Source organism: Canis lupus, chromosome 34 (genome assembly GCF_003254725.2).
Source record: "Canis lupus dingo isolate Sandy chromosome 34, ASM325472v2, whole genome shotgun sequence".
Lineage (NCBI taxonomy): Eukaryota > Metazoa > Chordata > Mammalia > Carnivora > Canidae > Canis > Canis lupus.
In genome coordinates, this window is record NC_064276.1 from 6,577,346 (window position 1) to 6,603,032 (window position 25,687).

General features: G+C 38.3%; 2 long non-coding RNA genes across 4 annotated transcripts in view; one reads left to right on the forward strand and one right to left on the reverse strand.

Annotated features, from left to right (window-relative positions):
- Positions 1-3,677: 3,677 nt before the first annotated feature.
- LOC112662878 (uncharacterized) lies at positions 3,678-12,480 on the reverse strand. Of its 3 annotated transcripts, none has more exons than XR_003138920.3 (3): positions 12,337-12,480; positions 7,358-7,522; positions 3,678-3,987 (listed from the first exon to the last, which is right to left on the reverse strand). It is a non-coding gene; the product is annotated as an uncharacterized LOC112662878 (long non-coding RNA). The 3 variants fall into 3 exon arrangements; XR_004812072.2 differs by having other exon boundaries at positions 12,296-12,480; XR_007408259.1 differs by lacking the exon at positions 7,358-7,522.
- A 128-nt stretch (positions 12,481-12,608) lies between these two features.
- The window catches only part of LOC125754347 (uncharacterized), a 29,545-nt gene continuing 16,466 nt past the window's right edge, over positions 12,609-25,687 (forward strand). Inside the window, exons 1-2 of the long non-coding RNA XR_007408307.1 lie at positions 12,609-12,701; positions 17,724-17,869. This is a non-coding gene — a long non-coding RNA (uncharacterized LOC125754347). The remainder of the gene's footprint in view (positions 12,702-17,723; positions 17,870-25,687) is intronic.

Consider the following 25,687-nt stretch of genomic DNA (forward strand, 5'->3'; position numbering starts at 1 on the left):
GAACATCAGGCTCATTTATGTGTGCACGATCTATCCTCATGTAAACATGCACTAACCCTAATTATGTTTTAGTAGCTGGGTTATCTGCAACAAGTGTGATAATCTTGAAATTAAATCTGGTTCTGAAAATGAAATGCCTGGAATTGTCATCACTATCAATATTGACATGGAAGAGTAATTGACTTGCTCAATAAAAAGTTTACTAAATGCCTGTAACATTTTATACTTGATCTGTGAAAAGATGATGAATTTTTTCTAATGCATCTTAAAATATTTCCCGGCCAGTGCAATTATTTTAACAGTCTTCCTTTTGTATAGGAAATTATTTGTTGCCAGTGGGGGGAGGTTCTTGCCCACTCCACATGGCCATGCTATTGTCTGTAATGGAAAGATCTCTACTATTTTCTCAAGCTTTGTTATTCAGTTATTTCCCCTAGTATTCTGATGGAGCTTCAAAGAGGAACATAATGGCGGGGATAACATGCTTAATGTTTTGTCCATTATTCAGGGTAGCTAGAGCAGTATGTATTTTATGACACACAACATAGTCATGTACAAGGCTATTGGCTTCTATGTAAGTCTTTAAAATAAAATAAATGCCTCTAAGAAAAAGAAAGCCAATAATAGCCCATGTAAAATACCTGAGGGCAGAATTTAGATCTAAGAGCCCCTTGTTCTTTGCTAAGTCCATTCTATTTCTGGAGAAAATCTAGAGCACTGATGTGAAGATGGTTTAGATTTGATTTCAGATTTCTCAAGATATTTTTTGTTATAGAAAACATGCCACTATTATTCAGCAAACTAATGTGACCACTGGGTCCCTAAACAGCAAGCATATGACTACCAGCGTCAGAAATGAAAGTGTGACAAACCCAGCTAAACTGAAGGCAGATGATCTGGACTAGACTGTTCGTGTGAAGCTCACACCTTAGAAATCTAATCACAAATATTGGAGGTGTAGGTGTGATGTCCCAGGTACAAGTCTGTAAAGTCAGAGGGCATCGTCTTGTATAACACACGATACGTAAACACATGTGGGTTTTTTTCCCCCATTCACTTGGCTTTTTTTGGTTCCTTTTTCTATGAAATGACCTTTAGAAATAAGGCAGGAAATTAAAGGGGACAGAATAAAACAGAGCTTTCTTTACCGAGTTAGTGGTGGTGTCAGGTGGTTATAAGTGTACTGTCTGTACATTACAAGAGCAAAAATAGAATAATAATTCTTTTAATTAAAAATAAATTTTAGCTTTTTCTCTTTTCGTAGATTTATTTATCTCTCTGTAACTAGATAGCTAACATTGTTTATTTTGTATTTAGTATGTTCAGATATCATATACCATAGAATCTTTATTAAATTCTAATGTTTTCTAACTTTTCACATGAAATAATATTGATATGTGAGATAATATATAGACTTTAATGTCTTTGCATATGTATATGCAGTATTACTTATAATATTAAAAAGGATGTGTACTTTATTTTTGTAAAAGCGTCATCTTATAAAAGTCATGTTGTAAAAGAAGGAGGAGTGGATCTGCATGTGGGCTTGTAGTGTTGCTGATGCCATCACCACATTACATTCAGCAAAGAGACACAGCGTCTTTCAGCTAAGTTCCATCACTGGGTCACATCTCATCATGGCCTCCACCTACCTCACGGCTAACATCAGTCCACACAGAGAAATGGAAGCAAGGAGCCACCAAATTTCAGTGGGCTGCATGTGGGGTAGCGTCTGTTTCAAAGGGGGAGGATGTTGAAGAAGGAGTGACAATGACATTATACATCAGATCCTTTTTGGAATAGAATAAAATACTTTAATACAATAAAATGACAATACAATACCTGTGTAACATAAGCACTATGTGTAATCTTAAATTTTCTAACAGACCATTAAAAAAAGGGAAAAGAACCAGGTAAAACTAATTTTTACAGTACTGTACACCCAGTATATCCAACATATTATTTCAACACATAGTCAATATAAAAATAACTGGGGTATTTTACATTCCATGTTTTGTACTAGGGCTTCGAAATCTGGTCTGTACTTGACACTCACAGCACATTTCAGGTTCAATGAGGCCCATTTCTGATATTCAGTAGCCACCTGAGGCTAGTGGCTACCATAATGCATCAGATTTTTAAATTCATAATAATAATAGCTGATAGACACTGAACTTTTCCTGTACTTGAGCACTAAGTTTTCATGTTATGTCGAATTTAAACTTCATTTTCAACCTAATTGCACCAGTTAGGTGCGTCAGTGCTAAGACTTAAACTCAGATCTTTGGTTTGCCACCTCAAGGCTGAGTGCTCAACTGTGCTACCATTTGCTTTCCACTTAATCTCCACAGCTCTCTACAAAGTCCTTATTTGGGATGTCACAGATTATTGTGTGACATTGCCGCTGTTTCAAGCATAGGAAAAATTCAGTATTATTGGAGGAAATCAGACCTCAGATAGAAGTACTGTTTTCAGTTGTTTCTGCAGATCTGAGATGCCTATCTTGATGTTCCTACTATAGTCACTTATTTTTCTAAAATAATCTGTTCTTCACATGTAACTTGCTGAGATCTCTGAAAACCTCTTCCTAAGGGAGTAGACTCTACACTGTGGATTTCATGTGGTGCTCACCCCAACAACCTCGTTCATTTGGCATTTGTGAGGATGTGTCTCACAGTTGTAAGACTTGTGAGAAAGTCTCTGTCTTCATTATACAGAATCCTTGATCCTTGAGGGCAATCCATCATTTAGGAAAGGATGATGGGAGCCCCTTGCCTAAAATAAATGGACTTCATCTGTAGGCTCTCTATAAATATCCATTCTCAATTTACTTATTTAGAGTCTCCTACACACTGGGAGACTGAGTGTTATTTATATCAGTCAGTGTAGAGTTTTGTGATCCACAGTGTTCCAAATTCAATGTTAAACAATTACTTTTCCAAAATATCAGCCTACATGTTCCTGATAACAAAGAAAATTAACAACTTGAATATACCAAAATATTACCCACTGTTTTACACAATAAAACAAATGTCATTTATGTTAATAGAAAGTTGCTTTTATGTAACTAAAGAATTTTCATTTTCATTTGACAAAAACTGTCAATAGGAAGAGAAGAAATGGAAAAATTGTAGAAAATACATATTAATCTCCTATGGTTTCAATGTACTATCATAAGCTTCAATTTTATAAACACAATCATTTTCTGAATAGATATATTTCAGTGATTATATACTAAGATTGTTCAACATCTATTGACATTTTTTGCTGGATAATTCTTTGGCGTGAGGGGCTCTCCTGTACATTGCAGAGTGTTTAGAAGCATCCCTGCCTTCTACCCACCAGATTCTAGTAACAAGCTCCAACAGTGTCTCCAGAGATTGCCCTTGCTAAATATCCCTTGGGGGACAAAACATCTCCCCCAGTTGATAACCACTAAGATATATTTCTCATACATGCTTTTTTTTTTACTTTGGTATTTTTCAGGGATAAAAGATTATAACCAGAAAAAGAAGTGTTATTTTATTTAAGATTAAAAGAAAGTAGCACTTTCTTTAATAAATAAAATGACTACATACATATACCCCAAAAGTGCATTAATAAAGAACAGACATCCCTTGATTTAAGAGTGACACTGAATTAGTTGTCTGTTGCTATTTAACAAATTACTCTAAAACTGAGCAACTTAAACAACAAACTTTTATGACCTCAGTTTCTGTGACTCAGGAATTCAAGGGGCAGCATAGAGGTGGGTAGTTCAGGTTCTTAGGTCTCCCACCAGTTGGGAGTCAAGATGTTGGTTGGGGCTCCAGCCATCTCAACTTGACTAGCGCCGAAGGATCCTCTATTAAGACACTCACATGGGAGTGAGCAAATTTCCGCTTCTCCCAGGCTATTGGACTGAGCCCTCAGTATTTCATCACTCATGTTAGCTTCTTCACAGGCTGCTCTCTCAACATGGCGGCAGCTTCATCCAGCATGGGGGATCTGAGAAGGAGACAAAGCACACCAGAGATGCAAGCCACATGCTTTGCATGATTTGATTTTTGAAATGACATCCCATCACTCCTGCCATATGAAGTGAACCAGTATGACCTGCCCACCCTCAGTGGGTGGGCATTACACCAGAGCATCAGTATTAGGAGGCATGGACCACTGGGAGCACTCAGAGACTGCCTACCATAGTCTCAGTCACATAAACAATTAGCTTCCTATGAAATGAGATTGACAGCCCGCCCTTGCTTTGCTGATAACCACTTCCATAGCTTGCGACCCTTTTTCTCAGCTGAATCATGTGCAACTTTGTCAGTGAATCCCCTGAATCAGTTTTGAGTCAAAAGCCCCCCTCTGCTCCCACCAATGTTGTCAGGACTCCACCCTGTCACAACCCCCAATAACTCACTAAAATGATTATCAGTGACCTAGCAGTGAAGGAACCTCCTCCTTCCTATTACTGAGGCAGCAGCCAAGCAGATGGTCCTTTCTCTCTATGGAGAGCTGAAAGCTTAGGTGGCCGGGAAACATCCTGCTATTGGTTTCCAATGCAAGCTCTACCTCTTACTGTGCCCTTGAGATTATTTTTCTGACTTGCAAATTTTTTTTTTTTTTGATAGCATGGGACCAATACTACCTACCTCTCAAGATTATTGTAAAAATGAAATGAAGAAACACACAGAAAGTTCCTAGGGCATAGTAGGATATGTTAAATAAAAGTTTTCTTATATTCATTGATTTCTATTAAGAAGCAGTTGTTAAATGGTGTTGCCCAAGCAGCGCTATGTATTTGTATTAAATTATAGTTAAATACCATTTCTCAGTCCAGCCTGGGTTGTATACAGCAGTGAAATCTGCCTTACTTTGGGAAAATGCTTTGAGTTCCAAGATGTCTGATTTGGAATGAGTTTTGGAATGATGGCTTGTTTAAATTTGAGGACAGAGTGTGATAGATTTGTTTCCTTGTACTTATTAGTGATTTTAACCAGAATTCCTGACAGAACCATTCTTTTAGTCAGATTCCTGGAATAGGAAACAAGAATTCTGGAATCAGGCCTGGTACCAATTGTTGGGCAAAGGGTACCACTTTGGGCAGGTGGCTTGATTTCAACTGGACTAATTTCCCTGAGTTTACAATGAATGAGGCATATGGATGAGGTAATTTCCAAGGCTACATCTGATAAAATTCTGTGGTATTCATCTTGTTGGAAATGGTAATGTCATGGGGAAAATCATCCAGTAAAGCAGAAAAGATTTTCTAAAATGTGCCAATAACTTTTTCATGTCATTTAGAAAGGACTGCTATTCTCTACACTGAGGTAGGTGTATAAATATGTATTGAGCTAAATGATTTTGCCATTCCTTACAAAGCTTGGTGGAAGCTTGCAGAGGTTCTTTCCTTAGTAGGAACTGGTAATTACTGGGATGCTAGTGACCAACTTATTTTGAAAACAGGTGAGTAAAGGAGAAGAAACAAATGAAACAAACATTTACTCTTTTTTTCCCGGGTAAATGGTACCATTGGCTATCCAAATAGTGGATGAAGAGAAGTTTTTTTACAAAGCATTCCAGCTAATAATATAAATAAGGTATGATAGAAATTAAAATATGCCCATTTTGTAGTCCCCACTATTAGTGAATCCAGTCAGTGAGCATCAACACCAGCTAAAATCATATAAAAAGAGAAAACCAGACCCCATGAACCTCCTCACAGAGGTCCGCAATACCACTGACGAAGCACTCTTGCCATAAAAATGGAGCCAAATCTGATCAAGTTCATCTAGATTCAATTATCTATATAAAGGACATACAGAACACAACATCACATGTAAATAACATCATGTGGATGCAAGCAGCAACATTCAGTCTCTGGCAAGCTCTACAGGACCAATTGATCTAATTTTTTTGCATATATAAGGGAGGAAAGGATTTGTAGAGAAAACTGCTGATTAAGAGATTTATTAATCAATTATAATGTGTGATTGCATCCAAATTCACACAAACTGTAAAAAATGTTAAGAACATTTGTGATATTTGTGAGACAGAGTTTTGAGTACCGACTAGAGAGCCTCGATGTTATTAAGAAATTACAATATTTAAATGTGATAATGGTATTGTAGTTATGTTAAAGAAGTCCATATCTCCTAGATCTGTTCTGACATATTTATACATGAACTGATAAATTTTCTACAAAATAATGTGGGGATGGGGGATAATGTAAGGGGAACATAGACGCAAAATGGTATAATGTGGAGGTAGGGGAGTCATATATGGGGAGTGCACAGATGGTAGTAAAATGGCCAGGAGTTGAAATAGTTAAGATAGGTGACAGAAACAGGGATGTTCATTACACAATTTTAGGTATATGTTTGGAATCTTTCACGGCAAATAGTTAAAAAGTAAATAAATACCAGCAATTGAAAAGAAAAATAAAACCCTTTACCCTCGAATCCGTTCCATGTTTACAAAAGCCACTGAAGACAGATGTGTTGGCATCCAAATGTACTCAAAACTGGACTTTGTTTTTTTTTTTTTTTTAATTTTTTTTTATTTTATTTATGATAGTCACAGTGAGAGAGAGAGAGATAGATACAGGCAGAGACACAGGCAGAGGGAGAAGCAGGCTCCATGCACCGGGAGCCCGACGTGGGATTCGATCCCGGGTCTCTAGGATCGCGCCCTGGGCCAAAGGCAGGCGCTAAACCGCTGCGCCACCCAGGGATCCCAAAACTGGACTTTGTAAAAACTCAACTTTATAGCCAATAGCAAAATACTAACTTTTCCCCTAGCTTTTAAGAGTTAGAAATGGGCTATAAACAGTGATATGTCAGCTCATATGAACTCATGAGAATTTATTAAAATTTTCACTTGTTAAACACACCCATCATTAAAATTAAATTACATAGTCATGATTCAATCATATACCTATACATAATATAATCAACTATGTACATATATTAAAATATAATAAGTATTCAAAAATCATTACTTCTTAATTATTTTACAATATTTTTCCATTTCCATGCTCTTAAGGCTATTTGCATCTACTGTATGTATATATAGTAGCAAAGCTACATATGGTATAGTGTATCTCTTTGCAACTTCATGTTCAGCGATATCACAATGGTTGCTTGCAATTGGCCATGGTGGAGGATTTACAGCATAAAAATTGGCCAGTACTACAAACCAAGGCTTTTATGTTTCCCCTAAGGGCCAGTTGTTAATCATTTACCAGCACACCCTTGGCATAAGGAAATCATCCATTTGGTTCTGAATAAAATATGCTTCTAAGACTTAACATTTATTTATTTAAATACTCAAGAAGTAACTATTTCTATCGCCACATTGTCCCATTCTCTTATACCTGTGTTATGTGTCTGTTTACTCTCTGTGAGCTCCTGAGGGTAGAGAATGCATTCACTCATCAGTCTGTTCCAAGTGCTAGAAGAGTGGCTGATGCATTTGCTGGTTGAATAATGAGATGATGGCTATCTATTTAGCATCTTCAGCGTGATCATCATGCCAAATACTGTGGAGAGGCAGGAGAGGTATAAGCATTTCCTTTCCCCTCAAAGGGTTTTAGGTCTAACTGGGATACCCCACTGGTAGGGTAAACAATGGTGTCAGGGATACAGAGTCATTTACCAATTTATTAGACAGAAACTACAAATTCTAAAAGAGAGCAATGAACAAGCAGTCAGGAAGGGCAATGGTATTCAGTGAAATTATCCTAGATGGACGCTCACCAAGTTCTTGGTTAGGAAAACACCACAGGCCATACCAGATACTATGCTAAATAATTTGTATATATTTCACTTAATAATCTTAATGATACTATGAGATAGAAATATTACTCCCATATCACAGATAAAAAAACTGAGCCTGAGAAAGAGTAAATAATTTTCAGTGAAAGGTAAGGCTTAGATTTTATCTGACTGTCCGTTTTCAAGAATCAGGCTCTTAGGCATTTTGCATAGTGACTTAAAGAGGAAGAGTAGAGGGATCCCTGGGTGGCGCAGCGGTTTGGCGAGGGCCTTTGGCCCAGGGCGCGATCCTGGAGACTCGGGATCGAATCCCACATCGGGCTCCCGGTGCATGGAGCCTGCTTCTCCCTCTGCCTATGTCTCTGCCTCTCTCTCTCTCTGTGACTATCATAAATAAATAAAAATTTAAAAAAAAAAAGAGGAAGAGTAGAATTAGTTCTGGAAAAATTGGTGTGATTTGAAAAGCAGAGAGAAAGAAAGCATGGTTTACATAATAGGTAAAGAGGCCTCATCAAGGCAAGACATAAGGAAGAGCGGGCTATTTATGAGCTAGCTCGCGAGGAGTATGTCTTGGCCGAGCAGCTGATTCATCTTTGGGAAGAGTAGAAATATAAGACTGGCTGGAAGGACCTATTTTCTTGAGTGCTTTGGAAGCCAGGCAAAGAAATTTGGCTCTGAAATAGGGAGTCATCAATGTTTTTAAGCTGGAGAGTATTCTAAATGTTACAGAATTCAAAGATCATTAGCAAATCTACCAGATGGATTGAAAGGGTGAGAAGGGAAGCAGATGTTGTAGTAATAAAGATATGGAGCAACATCAAACCAAAATCGAATAAAAGATGTTTTCTTTGGAGGTTGGGAATTTTTACTAAATTATTGCCCATGACCAAAGATGATAAACCACAAGAAATTCTCCTAATCAAACAACTAATGACCTTTCCCCCCTAGAAATCATAGTACAAATCCAATATCCTACCTTAAAGCAGATTGATTACTACTGTAGCTGTCTCTGGCACTCAAGCAGAATGGAGGTCATCTCTGTGCATTTTGATTGAGGTGGTTTGTTGTGTGGGGCATTCAGCATCTGATGCTCCAGGGCACCCACAGCCAGAAAGAAACCCACCCACCCACTCACAGCATTTGCCAGTGCTGTCCTGGCACATTTCCAAACATCCTGTGGGGCAGGGGACACCCCAATCCCATTGAGTCTGAGTCTGAGTCTGAAAGACTCAGATGAGCAGATCAGCTTTCAAATTTAACTTTTTCTTTTCTTTTCTTTTCTTTCTTTTCTTTTTTTTTTTCTTTTTTTAAGGAGTATCTCATCCATTAAGAAGGTTTCATATCAAACCATCTGTCTTTTATTTCCAGGGAAGACTTACACAGGTTTAATTATTCATCACATTGACCTTCCAAGTCTCTGACCAGATGAATTGTTTGAACTCATTTGAAAAGTGTCTTAATGGCAAAAGGAGAATTACATACCAGTTTCATGCATACAATCTAAGCAGAAGAGGTAAAAACTCTGAAAAATCATTCATAGAATGAAATCACAGTTTATTTAGGTTGTGAGAGACTTGAGGTGGAGATCACGTTAGCATACATTCAATAAAGCAGAAGAATAATGGCAAGAAGTACCTCTGGAGGAAAAGACAGATGAATGCAGGATTGAAAAAGACTCGGAGGGTTTCCATAGCCTATTACATCATTCCTCAAGAACCTATGTCATGCCGTTAGTTCGTGAGACTGATTAGATTTCTAAATTCACATTCAGAAGTTTTGTTTTGCAGAAACGAGTGAGTGGAGATGTGTGAATTTCATTGACCTCCTCTAACCCAGCTGCTGGCAGCTCTAGACCTCAGGGAATATCCCCACAGCCCCAACCTATCCCTTTACAGTGGCTGAGTTCCATCGTTAGGACAGTCAAAACATGAGAGGAAAGTCTGTCTTCCTCTCACCAAAAGTTCCTCACCAAATTCTTTTCATGAACTGAGTGGGATTACAAGCAATAGATTGGGGATCCCTGGGTGGCGCAGCGGTTTAGCACCTGCCTTTGGCCCAGGGCGCGATCCTGGAGACCCGGGATCGAATCCCACGTCGGGCTCCCGGTGCACGGAGCCTGCTTCTCCCTCTGCCTATGTCTCTGCCTCTCTCTCTCTCTCTCTCTCTCTCTCTGTGACTATCATAAAACAAAACAACAACAACAACAACAAAAAAAAAAACCAAAAAAAACCCAAGCAATAGATTGGCAGGAGGACAGGAATCAAAGACAGGGAGAAAGAAAATCACATTGAACCAAGGGATTTGAAGAAGCTGGAAGCTCCCCTTAGAGGAAAACGAGATGCTGAATGCTGTGGCAGGTGAAATGAGCTATGGAAACCCACCTTTTGTGGGACTAAAGGACCAATTCCAGGGAAGTCAGAGAAGATTCTGTGCAGGCTGTGGATGCTGGTAGGATGGACACCATTCTGATATCCCCAGGTCACTCTAATTAGTGCAATATTTAAGTTTTGTTTAGTATTTGAACACATAGATTCAGAACACCAAATGAGAATGCTTAATAATGGTAAGTTTTTCAGTGACCTGGAAATTTCTGGTTGAAATCATCTCCCAACTAGTCTTCCTGCACCACTGCACCCCATTCTGTCTTCAACCCAGCACTTTGTGATGCTTATGAAAGACACGTCAGACATCACTCCTCCCTCACATTCCCCCAGTAGCTTCACGTGCCATGTAGACCAACAGCTAAAGCCCTAGGAGTGAGTGGTCGCTGCTTGGTGGACAGCCCTGCAGCTACCAGGTTTCACCCCTTCCATCCTGCTTCACTCCACACCAACCTTACTGACCTCCTTGCTGATCTTCTCACAAGTCAAGTACACAGTGTTTCAGACCTTGACACAGACCGTTCTCTCGTCCTGTCTCTCTCCCCAGACATCCACCTGGCTCCCTCTCATGCTTCCTTCATATCTTTGCTCAGATGTCACCTTCTTAAACCACTCTTCCTCTCACCCCTTCTTTAAAAGGGCAGCAGAGGGATCCCTGGGTGGCTCAGTGGTTTAGCGCCTGCCTTTGGCCCAGGGCATGATCCTGGAGTCCTGGGATCGAGTCCTGCGTCGAGCTCCCTGCATGGAGCCTGCTTCTCCCTCTGCCTATGTCTCTGCCTCTCGCTCTCTTTCTTTGTCTCTCATGAATAAATAAATAAAAATCTTTTTTAAAAAGGTAATAAAAATAAAAGGGCAGCAGAGCCTTCCTGTGCACTTCTACTCCTCCTGCTCTAAGTTTTCTATTTTCTCCTCAGATCATCCCTACACGATACTAATCTGTTCATTACATTCATTACTTACTGTTAGTCTCTACCTACAAGGAGGAAGGAATTTTTTCTGAAGTGCACGATGGCAGCTGCAAATGTAATGCTTGTTTGTCAAACTAATCAATCTAATCCATCTATCGTTTTCTTTGTATCCAGTGGATGTACTGGTGATGACGTCAAAGGTTATGATGTAGAGACACACAATGGAGTCTAAAGTCTGGGCAGGCTACCTTTAATAACAATGGCATTTTCTAAGAGACAACCTGCTTTTTTGAAGCTGTCAACATCATCAGAAACCACTGCTTCCAGATTCTGCTTGCCTTTCCCTGTTAATAGCTGCTTTCCCTCCCAGCAGCATCTCGACCATGCACTCTCTGTTCTCACGTGATGAGTAGTGCTGACGAAACCCATCCTAACCGGAGTCACATCTGCGGTGCCAAAGTTTTTGTCCCCACCTGAGCACCTGAGTATGCACAGATTTCCGTCTTCTCGTATGCAACCTCTGCTAACACAGAGATTCAAGACTGAGGAGGAGGGAAGAAGCACCCTCCGGGGGAAAGCTTCTGTGACCTAGAACACATGCCCTGGGGCCTGATTTTGTGGGTAACGGTGTCCATCATTTGGTTAGGGGCTGACTGCTACCTGCTTCCCCACCTTGCCAGGCCTCAGCATCACAATCTTGGCTGCAGCTAATTAGGCTCATTCCTCCAGAAACTTTTCCTTAACTTCTTCAGAGGTTCTGCAGTGTATATAATAATGACAATATAAAAGAATTATATTGGAGCAACTGAATGTACAAAATACAAAGAACTACTGCTAATTGGATGACATATCCTTAAGCACAAATATAAATATCCAGCCCGAACAACAGAGTGATTCTGGCACTTGCGAGATTGTTCTGTCAGGATGAAAGTCTGCTGAGGGATTGGGTTGATCTTAATCATCGCTGGTGTCTGGATGGCAGGCAGCAGGGGCTGAGTGACTGTGGCTGAATAAATAACTCATTCCTTCCTCGAGGGAAAGCCATTGGTCTTACCAGCTGAGTCTGAATCTTTGCGGGTTCTTGTACTTGGCTGTGTGTAAATGCAGGTGAGTTATTTGTGCTTCCTATGCCTCAGTTTCCCCACCTGTGAACTATGAATAATACTATTTCCTGTTTCACAAATGTGTGGTGAGGATGAGGTGTGTGAGACCGTGTGAGACCACTCAGGACCAAGTTACTCTTTCTCACCCAGTACTATCTTTAGGTCCCCAGAAACCTCTTCAGTGTACCTTTTGGAAGACAACCAACATTCCGAGGCCATAAAGCAGCCTTTACTTGGTGAAAGATTGCTAATTGGAGGAACATTGATGAATGGTCAGCATGGGAATCCTTGTGAGGGTTTCCTTTTCTGCGAAGCTGGCCCTGGCCCTACTCTTGGCAGCTGGCGTTTCTCTATCTGATCACTAGTTGTGACTCATAAATGGCACCCATGAGTGATGGTGCCATCTACACCTTGGATTGTGATGACCTTGGACTGGGCTGGCTGCTTTCCATCTCATGACCTTGTTCAGGACTTCATTTTGCCTTGACTGTCCTCCCAAACCTCTGTCATCGTGCTCTGCCAACACCGTGCTTCTGTGTTACTTGCCACAGGGTAAACTTCCCCACATCCCAGTCCTCCTGTTTCCTGTTTCCTGGTTCTGCTATCTCTCCACCCAAACTTCTCACCAACGAGTGTTTCATACCATGTTGTGCCAGGGTGGCCTTTCCCATATGATAGGGCAGGTACAGTAACTAGAGTGTGTTCTTAGCTGTCCAGTCTCAAATTACACTCTTCAGGCTTAAAGTAAGCATTCACTCCGGTGGGTATTTAGTGCAAGCTCGTTCTGTTTCTCATTGCCACTTTGGAATTAGCAGTGCCAATTCTGACCTCGTAGAGAAAAAAGTTCTGAGATGGAGTCTTTTTAATGAGAATGTCCCTCACCATTCTGAAGCCATTTACAAGAAACACTGCGCTATCTGATTCTCCTAGGCTGCATACATGGGAGCTGGGCTTATGGAACCTTGGAGAATTCACTTTCAGCAGTTACAGAAGGATAGACCTTACCTTTATCTTACTGTGGCTGGAGAAATGCCCTTAATTTTATCAACTTGCTATAACGATGCACTCATAATCTGTACATTGTCATACGATGTGACTCCAAAGACATCTTGCAAGATGATAATAATATTGGTAGACATTTCCTCCACCAGTAAAACTGAACTTGTTAGTGCACAAATGACATGTAAATTGAGGTGCCAAATGTCTTCAGAAGCAACCAAATTATATTAATGACTCAGAATGGTTGGTTTTAATTAGTGAAAAATATTGGGGGACATTATGTCCGGTACTCTATGAACATTATAAATTGAGTATTTATAAAAAATATTTTATTCCTAAGAGAAAAAAATCTTTCAGATAGTTCATTCAGAGACTAGCTGGTGGATAAAGATATATTAAGCACTCGTTCTTGCTTACGTTATATTAAATATATCCAACTATAAAGCAAAGGTGATTGAATAACCAAGAGTAAATTAGCAATTACGTCTCCTCCAATGAATAGCTCTAAAACTACCTCCAACAAAATTGAAAAATTGTCAAATAAAATGTCACAAATGTACATATTTATTTCAAAATCAATTTGGTTATTAAATATTAATTTTATCTGCTTTTAGGTGTCTATAAGTTTAAGCCAAATATTTTATGAATAATATATGTTCTGTTACCGAAAGCTAATCATTTGCAGTTTGGAATCAGGGCCTCTATTTCCACAACACAGAATGTCCTAAAATCTAATACAGCAACAACAACAAAACCTGATAAATGTACAGTTGGTTGAAGAGTTGTGCAAGAAATTATTGGAATTGTAGGAAGTTTTAACTTGGTTGTTCCCTGAAGATAGATTACAAATAATACAGTTAATTTATCTATTTTGTGAGTTTCCTTGTGTGTAGAGGGAGATTGATTGAGATTGGTGGTCAAAGAGTAAGTCACTGAAGGATAAAATAAGAATGAAAACCACGTATCGAAATGCGGAAAGATTACTATATACAAGCACAATGATGACTGATAGAATTTACACACCCACTCATCATGTGCTGTCACTCTCTGGAGTGCTTTATAGGCGCTGACTCATTTAAGCACAGAAAGAAATGATTTTGCATGAAAAAGGCAGAAGAATGCCTGGGGAAAAGGAAGTGCTTTTAAAAAGAGAGATCAGGATCAGCCTAGCCACAAATAGGGTCTTTGAGAGTGGAAACCACGATGAGCTGTCCTCATGACAATACAGAATATATTCCAAATGCTATTCTTGCACTACTTTTGTTGAGTCACCTGATCATACCTATGTACTCAGATTTTGAGACATGAAAGCAAATCAGGATTTCACAGCTTAAGCAAGACAAGAAGAACTTGAATGATTTTGATCAAGAGATCTAAAAACTATTCATGCATTGAGGGAGAAGAAAGATTCCTGAAGGAGGAAATAATTTAGCTTTAAGAAGAAAAGACTGTGGGGATAGTAATGTAGACTTAGTACATCCTCTCTCTCTCTCTTTCTCTATCATCTCTCTATCTATATCTATCTATCCCTATATCTATCATCTAATATATATTACATATTTTATATGCACAACATATATATTCATTTTATTCATATTACATACGTATCTATACACTTGTATACTGAGGTTGCGGTGGATAGGATCGATTTTCAGGATGATGGGATACTATGTTAATACATTGAAACAGGAAATGATAGAATCTTTTCCTTTCCATCAACGTCTTTAAAAATAGGATGAACTCCCACTCATTTGGTATAAATGTGGATATGTCCTGAGATAACAGAATGGCTGGGATGACCTTTTAACACCCCTTCTCTTTCTCAGAACCTATACTTCTCTGGTTATACATTCCTTTTATTAGAACAAGTCCATAAAATTGTCTATAAACAAAAGCAAGCTTTCCTCCCTGAGTACTTTAGCTCAACTGGGAAATATAACTGCATACACAACATGCCTCTTGGTTCTTTTTTTGAAATTAAAAAAAAAATCAATATCAAGAATGCTTTTTTGACTAGTGCAAAATACCTCAACCGATCACAGGAGGAAAACAACTTCTCCGATGTAAGTTGTTTGGGAACATCATGAAGTCCTGATGGTTTGGCTTGTGACAGTAAGATTTCATTTTCTCTGTTATTCCTAGTGTGGAGGCAACACAGATATCATTTCTCCAAGGTCAGAGGGGAAGGAAAATGAAACTCTCATTAGTAGAGTCAATTCCCTGACTCTGTTAACATCTGCAGGTCCATTTCCTGTGGCAGCGCAAGTAGTGTTCTCATCAGAACGTGAGAAATTAAGGCAAACAGAGTGAATGGGGGTATAGAGATGCACTTGTTTCTGCCTCCAAAATTTATACTCCTACCACGGCCATGCTATTTAATTATACATGAGTTCTATGAAATATGTTTCCTTGATAACTGATCCGTGATTACATGTGCTCTGAGGAAAGTTCTGGTGCATTACGACATCTATTTTGCCATTTTGCGCTATCAGCCAGGACACCTTAGTCTACAATACCTTACTGTAGTCTTATTCCCCTAGCAAATTATTGCCTGCTAACTGTTTATCTTCTGCAGGTAAACCTAACTTCCTGTCTCTTCCAGAAAATTATCTGATCTTACTCTTTTAGCGACCTTCCTACAATTATAATGAGCTGAACATTCATATGTATATTGGTGGAAGGAACAATTTTATGGGATGTAATACAAATTACTAATAATGTGTAGATTTCAAGCTTCAATTTTCACCTGTTTGAGAATGAAGTCTATTTCAGTACTAAACAAACCCTTCACAAGAACAATCATAAGGACAAAAAACAGATAGCTAATCAAGAACAAAACATCTAGGGATGCCTGGGTAGCTCAGCAGTTGAGCATCTGCCTTCAGCTCAGGGTGTGATCTTGGGGTCCCGGGATCAAGTCCTGCTTTGGGCTCCCACAGGGAGCCTGCTTCTCCCTCTGCCTGTGTCTCTGCCTCTCTCATGAATAAATAAATAACATCTTTAAAAAAAGAGAACAAAACATCTACACTTCAGCAATTGAGATACAAGTGAAAACATCACAAGGGGAAAAAAAAATCTCTAAAATCAGGATAGCAATAAATTATAGATATAGCAGAGATATAATTACAGGAATATAATATGAGGAATATAAACAATTCATTATTTTTCTAAGAATTTTTGAATCATTTTATTTTGGTTTCACTAGTTTTATCTCACATAGTGAATCTTTTGTTGTTGTTTTTGTTGTGTTAGTTATTCACAAAATCAAGGCAATTAGATACTCTTGTTCAATTTAAAAAATGGTCCAGAGGATAGGATTTATTCTAAAATCATTAATATGAGAGAAAGCTATATGAAGATCATTTTTGTTTTCTATTCATTAAAGGATGGAATTCTAATCTTTCTCTTCTAATCTTTCTCTTGACACATTTTCTAAATCCTGTCTATTGTTTTGAAAATTTGGGAATTAAGAAAAGCCGACTTTTCCCTGGAGCTGGTGGGAATCCTCCTTAGAGTTTGTGATGTGCAGAAATCTACAATTTGTCTTTCAGCTGGGGCTCCAGGGAGTGAATGTGAGAGAGAAAATAAAATGCGTCTTATTACATCTGGTACTCAACAGTTGCTTCTCAGCCTTTTGGCTAAGATCAAATGCATCTGGTACTCAACAGAGAAAGTGATATTGTTAACGTACATCCCACTTGGTGGGAAGCCAGCTTTAGGATTAAGTAACATGTGTGGGTATACAGAATAACTTGGCTGCAGAGACAAGAAAAATGGACACAAATAACGGATGCATTGAAAACATCTCACCCATCTTAGGAGAGAAATTTGAAGGCTCCTCTTACTACTTCCTCAGTCTTGGGGAGACAATATACACAAAGGAGTAATCAACTTTTCCAAACAATTCATGTCTGTCTTTATATCTTTCAAGGATTTCTCATACTTTTTAGATACAATGGATCATAGTTTTGGATTTTTTTTTTAAATCCAATAATTTTTTAAAAGATTTTTACTCATTCAGGAGAGGCATAGAGAGGCAGAGACACCAGGTAGAGGGAAAAGCAGGTTCCCTGCAAGGATCCCTTTGCAGGACTCGATCCCAGGACCCCAGGATCACGCCCTGAGCTGAAGGCAGACGCTTGACTGCTGAGCCACCCAGGCATCCTTCAATCATTTTTTTTTTTTTAATGTGGAGTAAGAGAAGCTCCATCTTTGTGTGGAAAACCCCCCTCTTTGTGTCATCTAAGGGAATTTTAACAAGTGAAAAAAGGAAAAGGATAAAGAGAAAGATTAGGGAGTGCATGCATTGACCTTAATTATATTTAGATAATTTGACTTTGGGGACATATCTCTTCTCCACATGAAAAGAAAGGGTTAAAACTGGCCAAAGAAGATTTAAAGTTTTGTATCTCAAATGATTAGCAAACTTATCACTAGATACAAATAGATTGAAAGTAAAAGGATGGAAAAAGATATACCACAAATTCAGTGGTTTAGAATTTTTTTTTTTTTTAGAATTTTTTAAATTTATTTTATTTTAATTTTTTAAAATATTTATTTATTTATTTGAGGCAGGAGGGGCAGAGGAAGAGGTAGAGAGAAAATCTCAAGCATATTCCCCATTAAATGCAGAGCCCAATGCAACGGTGGATCGCGGAAGCTGGAGATCATGACCTGGGCAGAAACTAAGAGCTGGATGCTCAACCAACTGAGCCCCCCAGGTACCCCAACTTTTTAAAACATTCTTAAAAGAGAAAATTACCCCCTCACACTTCTGAAGGCATGAAATGTAAAATCAAGGTATTGTGAAGGGAAGCATTCCCTCTGAAACCTCCAGGGAATGACCATTCCTTAACTTTTCCACCTGCTGGTACCCAGGCATTCTTTGGCTTGTGACTGCATCCCCCAATCTCTACCGGCATTGTCACAATGCTGTCTTCCCTGTGTGTATGGGTGTGGTCTTCACATGGTGTTCTCCTGCACGTGTGTGTGTCCAAATTTCCTCCTTCTTCTAAGGCCAATCATATTGGTTAGGGTTCCACTGAATGGAGGCATCTTAACTTGATGATATCTACAAAGACCCTATTCCCAAATGTAGTCATATTCCTAAGTACCGGATGATTAGGAAATCAGCATATCTTTTAGGAGGGTGCAGTTCAATCCATAGCAGAATTCTGATAACAGAAATTCTGCTTTTACCATGCAGAAGCATTAGAATTGTATCTCAAACCTTTTTACCTTGCATAGGTACCAGCTGGTCACCTGGAATCCCTTAGCTGAATATAAAATCAGGCTGCCTCAGAGGGCCCAGTGGAACTGCTGTCTTAGCTTTGACTCCCACTTTGCCATCAGATTGGCCTATATTCTTTTAAAGAGACTCCTCAGTAACGTATTACTTTACATTATCAATAATTGTGATTTTAGGAGATGAATGTATAAAGCATATCTCTTTTCCTCTATGACCTTTCTTCCCTGCCTTCATTACTCTTATCTAATTGCATCAGTAGGAGATAGACGAGGTTTCCAGTTTTAAACTCAGCTGGGATGGCCAGTCCTGTTCGCAGCTACCCAACAAAAGCAGCCTCTGCCTTTAAATCTGCCAAGTCAGACAACAACCACAGTGACCCATCTACTCACATCTGGGTTCAGAATTTATGGAGGCGGAGGTGCCACAGGGATGCAGAGCAGTGACCAAAGGAGGAGCTACCATGGCTCAATGTTTTTTCTGTAGAATGTTTTGTTTTCCCAGTGGACATCAGATGTGTCTTCCCATAATGTCTAACCTTTCAGGGAAGAGCCCCCTCCGACCTGAGATATTTTCTTCAAGCTGTGTGATTGAAAAAGAAGCAGCCACATTATCTTTACAGACCCAGCCAAGCAGGCCCAAGCAATTGGCTGGAATGGATTATGGAGGAAACCTGGCGAGTCTAGCCACCCAGGTGTCCCTCTTCCCTCTTCCCTCTTCCCTCTTCCCTCTCCTCCTCCTCTTCCTCCTCCTCCTCCTCCTCCTCCTCCTCCTCCTTCTTCTTCTTCTTCTTCTTCTTCTTTTAAAGATTTATTTATTTAAAAGCAAAATGGGGGGTGGGGGGCAGGGGAAAAGGAAAAAGAATGTCTTGCAGACTCCTGCTAAATGAGGAGTCCTACTCCGGGCTTGATCCCAGGACCGAGATCATGACCAGAGCTGAAATCGAGTCAGTCACTTAACCAACTGAACCATGCAGGTATCCCAAGATCTTTCTCCTTTTTAAAAAATACTATGATTTCCAGCTATAGATTTCTCTCTAAGCCCTGTGTTTGCAGGTCTCCATACATTTGATGTGTTGTGTCTTCATTTCATTCCTATGACAGTGTTTTCTAATTTATCCTGTGATTTTTTTTTTCCCTTTGATCCACTGGTTATTTAACTGTGTGTTGTTTAAATTTCCCCAGTATTTTTCTTTTGTTGATTGCTAATATCATTCAATTGTGGTTGGAGGTTTTGCTTTGCATGACTTCAATCACATAAATGTATTTAGTTTGTCTTACGGTTTAAAAATGGTCCATCCTGGAGAATTTTTCATATGCCTTTGAGAAAATGTATATTTTGCTGTGTTTAGGTAGACATGTTGGTAAATCCAATTGATTTACTGTGATGTTCTTCTTCCCATTTTTTTCCTGCCCATCATTGAAAGTGAGGTATTAAAGTTCCAACCACTATTGTTGAATTGTCTATTTCTCCCTTCAATTTTGTCATATTTTGCTTCATATATTCTGGTAATTTGTAGTTATGGGAACATGTTTATCATCATTATATCTCATTGATGGATTCCATTATTTTCTCATTATAAAATTTTCTACTTTATCTTTAGCAACATTTTTTTGTTTTAATGTTTAGTTTTGTCTGATATCCAGATTTTTTATGGTTGCTGTTTGCATAGGATATTTTTATTCATCATTTTGTTTTAAGCTTATTTGTATCTTTGAACTAAAGTGTGTCTCCTGTAGACAGTTAGTTGGGCCTTATTTTATTTTTATCCACTATGATACAAAAGTCTCTGCTTTTTGATTGGATTGTTTCATGGATTCACATTTAATGTTATTATTGGTATTGTTGGTTTATGTTTGCCATTTTCTTTTTGTTTTCTATACATCCAAGTCTTTGTTGTTTTTGTTCCTCTGTTCCTCCTTTACTGTCTCCTTTTGAATTAAGTGAATATTTTTAGGGCAATAATTTATATACTTCAATGATTTTTTTACTATATTTTTATTTTTGTAGTGATTGCTCTATGGCTTCCTTATCAAAACCTACTTTAGATTTATAGTAATTTAATTCCAGAAAGATATATAGATATATACAGACACACATATCTTCTTCCCTTTTTTCTATGTGCTATTAGTATTAAATATATTACATCTGTAGGTATTATAAACCTGATCGTACATTATTATAATTACTACTGTATGATTCTGTGTTTTATTTATTTTATTTTATTTTTTTTAATTTTTATTTATTCATGATAGGCACACAGTGAGAGAGAGAGAGGCAGAGACACAGGCAGAGGGAGAAGCAGGCTCCATGCACCGGGAGCCTGACGTGGGATTCGATCCCGGATCTCCGGGATCGCACCCTGGGCCAAAGGCAGGCGCCAAGCCGCTGCGCCACCCAGGGATCCCTGATTCTGTGTTTTAAAGAAGTAGGGGGGGTATCCCTGGGTGGCTCAGTGGTTTGATGCCTGCCTTCGGCCCAGGGCATGATCCTGGAGTCCCGGGATTGAGTCCCACATCGGGCTCCCTGCATGGAGCCTGCTTCTCCCTCTGCCTGTGTCTCTGCCCTTCTCTCTCTGTGTTTCTCATGAATAAATAAACAAAATCTTTAAAAATAAAATAAAATAAAGAAGTAGAGGGAAGAAAAAAAGCACAGGCATATTTATAGTTTTGGAGGTTTTTTTTTTTTTTTAATAAATGAGATAAGATGGCTTCTATATATTGGTCCTACATTGTTCTTCATGGTAGACTGGGACAGTGTGCAAAAGCCCTTAGGTGCCAAACTCAAAAATAATTAAGATAATATTAAAGTATATCTTGCTAAATGTTTTTACTAAGGTGATATTTTAATGAATCCATAGATATTATTTTCTGATTCTTTAAATCAATATAGGAAAAACAACCTAGAGGTATTGATATCTAACAGTTCTCTGTGATACTCCCTAATTGCTTAGTGTTTTATATATATATATATATATATATATATATATATAAAACCACTTTTAAAGATGGTATATCTTTTTTTTTTTTTGCTTAGTTATACTTTTGTGAAGAGTATAATTTTTTTTAAAGCTACAAAATGTCAGTTCAAAATTCACCATTCTAGCATACTTGGAATGCAGATAAATTCTTGGTAGACACCTCTGTATTTGCAGCATGGAGAGATTATTTTATCTAGAACTAGTGAGAGATATTAGCTTTATAAACTATATAAACACTGCTCATCATCTTGATAAGTATATAAATACAAATATGAAGAGTGGGGGACAGTGGAACAGCATGTCAGGGATGGCTTCTCTGAGCGATGAAATGCAGGAGTGAAGCGAGTAGCAAGCCAAGTATATCAGGACTAATAATGTGTACGAATGTATGAATGTCCGGTGGCAGGAAAAGGGACACTTCCTTTTTCTTTCTATTTTTTTTTAATTTATTTTTTATTGGTGTTCAATTTACTAACATACAGAATAACACCCAGTGCCCGTCACCCATTCACTCCCACCCCCCGCCCTCCTCCCCTTTTTCTTTCTAAAGATTTTATTTATTTATTCATGAGAGACACAGAGAGAGGCAGAGACATAGGCAGAGGGAAAAGCAAGCTCCCTGTGGGGAGCCCAAAGCAGGACTCAATTCCAGAACCCTGGGATCATAACCTGAGCTGAAGGCAGACGCTCAACCACTGAGCCACCAGGTGCCCTGTGACACTTCCTTTTGAGGAGCTGAAGGAGGACCATGCAGCAGAAGTCTTCAGGGAAAGCCTTGGGACCCAATGCTGAGGTGTGCAGAAAGCAGGCCACCAGGGGCTTGAGGCCACACACAGATTCCTGCTTGATATTTCACAGGAGCAGTAAGTGGAATATTTGTGTGTTTTAAGCTGAGAGATAACATCTTCTCATTTGCATTTGAAAATTATTATTCTGGTTTTGTGTGGAGAGTTAAATTGGAAAGGAAGTAATAATAGTAAGTTATTAGCTGCTCTAAAAGACAAGAGGAGAGTACATAAACTGGGTTTGTGTGATTACAGGGGGCAAAATCTATGCAGCTGAGAAAATGTTTTGGACATTGAGAATAAAATGAAAAATGCGGAATTAGAAAGCGTGGGTAGGGGGGTGGGGGTGGGGATCAGTAACATTTGCATTAAATTTAAATCTTTAAAAGTCAAAAAAAAAAAAAAATCTTTAAAAGTCTTGGTTCTAATACCTCCCCTTTAGGAAACCAGGCTATTTTAAGCAAATACAGTGCAACATGATGCAGACTGTAAATACACATTAAGTTCAAAAGCCAAAGTAATGAAATCTTGCTGAGCCTAGATCAGAACAATTGAAAGAATTTAAACTGTGGTTTTCTATCTCATTTTCCTTCTGGGTATTGTGCTGGAGAAGGACATGGTTCCCACAGTATCTACTCAGGGAAGTGATTCTCTTGGTTCCAATTTGATAAGCTGCTTCTATGGGCATATCTGCATTTTCAGAAATCCAGCCCTTTCACCACTGCTATGAACTACCCTCTGCTCCCACTGGTGTGGATCCTGGTAGCCAAGACTGACGGGGGATTTTCAGCAGCTGTGAGTTCTCGCGCATGGCTATGACATAAGTTCCTGCCGCTGAGAGGATGTAACCAGTCTCTGTAGATGTGGGTTAGTCTCTCAGCCTATTGATATTCTGGGTGAAGTCATTCTTGGTTGCGGGGGTCTGTCCCATGCATTTGTGGGCATTTAGAAGCATCCCTGGCTTCTACCCCTAGATGCAATAGTGTCCCTCTTCTTGTGACAATCAAAAATGTTTTCAATCATTGCCAAATGCCCCCTGGAAATCGAAATTGTCTCTGATGAGAACTACTGGTTTAAGTTTTAAAGTTGGTTTTTTTTTTTTTAAGGTATTTACAGACTTTGTAATGATTGTTGTAGAGAATTTTGAAAAATGAGACTATTATATATATACATTTTTTGAGAGACTGTATTATATTTAGTTATTAAAAATATACTATTAACGTTCTCTAATGAACAATTTTAGTTTTGGGACTTAAATAGAGAATAAATGCTAAATGTTTGATACCACCATAGCAAAACTTTGATGTTCCAAAATAAGAACATGGTTAAACAAATTTGGTATGTGCATATGATAAATTTAGAAATAGTCATTACAAATATCACAAGGAAAGGACTTGTTGACATGGGAAAATACCGATAAATTGCAAAATGAGGACACAGCAGCTGCAAAGTGATGTGTAGAGTATGACATAAAAAATATGTGTGTATCTATGCTTTGATGAGAAAAAAAAAACTCTCTAAAGACCTGATACACAAGGGACACCATTTTAGATTTTTTTCTAGTTGGCGTGATTGTACATAAACTTTGTTTAAAACCAAAGCCTGATTTACAGCTCACCACGCATGCATTGTACATCAGCTTTGTGAATGAGTAGCCTAAAGGAAAACCATCCTATCCTTGAGATACCCATCAGTGTTGCTACTCCCTGTATTCCTTGACGTTAAAACTCATGATTCCTGCCCATATGTTAATTTATAATCTTTTGAGCTTTTGTAAGATGTAAAATGTATACAACCCTGTAATTTTCTGTTCATTTTCTGGAGCTCTCCCTTCCCTGTAAAGTGCATGTTTCCTGGGCAGTTGCCTTAACAGTCTTTCCTTATTTGAGAGATTCAAAAAGATTTATTCATTTGTGTCCAGAGCTTGTATATTCTCCATAGATATATGCGACAATATTAAAAGAGGTTATCTTTGAATGGTGGCATTACATAGGATTTTTGTCATTTTTATTTCCTTTGTGCCTCTGTATTCTCCAACTTTCTTGCATTAGACATGTATTACATTGGCAGTGAGAAAAAAAAGCAGACCATAAATGTTGTTCTTTAAAGTTATCACATTTGTAGAACTTCCTGCACCTGGTATTCAATCCCTACTTCTGAAATCATATGACTGAAATCACCATTATGTTCTTACAAACCATATTTGACCTGCACACAGTTGAAAGGATTTTCACTGTGGTAAAGACATACATTAATCCAATCACCCCAATAACTCAAAAGTAATGATTTAAAGTTAAGAGAACTTTTGAACTCTTAGCTTTATATCATGGGACTACTATGTTTTTATATGATTAAGGGGAAAGATACACAGCTACTGCATTGACAAGGAAAAAAAACTGGCTGTGAAAGCAACAGATAATTACATGGAAAAACACATGAAAGTACAGAAAGAAATTGATATGTTTTAACAATATTATTTCCCAAAAATGGGATTTTGTGATATATATTATTTTTCTGCTTTGATAGTATTGCTTGAATGTTCTATTTACAAAAGAAGTTTTGTCTAAGGACATTCAATAACAATGACAAAATGGGCTATTTTCTACAAAGAAAATAGAGACGCAATGGTATCTCCAAAAATAATATAAGCAGAGCTTATTTGAGATATTTGCAGGCAGTTCTCATTTTACAGCAATCAAATAGCATGAGAAATATATGCTATTGTTTGATACCTCTACGCTATTGCAATATATTACCGTCACACCAATTGCGTGACCATGAAACTTATAATTAACATTATTTTGTTTTTTTCTTAGAATTTTGAAATGATTTGAATAGTGCAAAAATTCTAAATATGTCCAGAGAAATTTACTTCTTGTTCCTTCCAATACATTCCAGAAATAGGAAGGTATCATTCTGCTGACAGAAATAGATATTTGCTCCATGTACCTTTTAAAAACCCTAAAGGTTGGCATTTGAAAGGAATTAGCTAATCTGCTCTGCTCAACTAGGGTTTTAGAGAAGTAAAGAAGATAAGAGCCCACTTCAGTTTTCTATGAGGGGATTTCCATTTTTGGCTAGGGAGTAAAACGTTGTGCTTGACCGTTCCTCCCAACATGACTGAAAGAAAACACATACATTCCAATGCCATATAACTACATCGTAAGGACGTTTATATGATTGGACTTCTAGGAAAAAAGAATAGGAAGAGTGGGGCATAAGTGATATTTGAAGAGACAAAGATGGGAATTATACAAAACTTTTGAAAGACTACAATGCTTGTCCTCAATGATCTCAGAAAAACCTGGGAAAAATGAATACAAAGGAAATCTCAACAAGGCACATTATAGACAAACAGATAAAAAACAAAAGGAAAAACCGTAAAAGGAGCCAGAGGAAAAGCTATATCCCTCTCAAGGATTGGAGAATCAGAATGATAGATACATTTTCTACACAAACTTGGAAATGAGAAAGCATTTTTAAAGCTTAAGAAGAGGGCATCTCCACTTCTAGACCTTGAGCAAGGTCT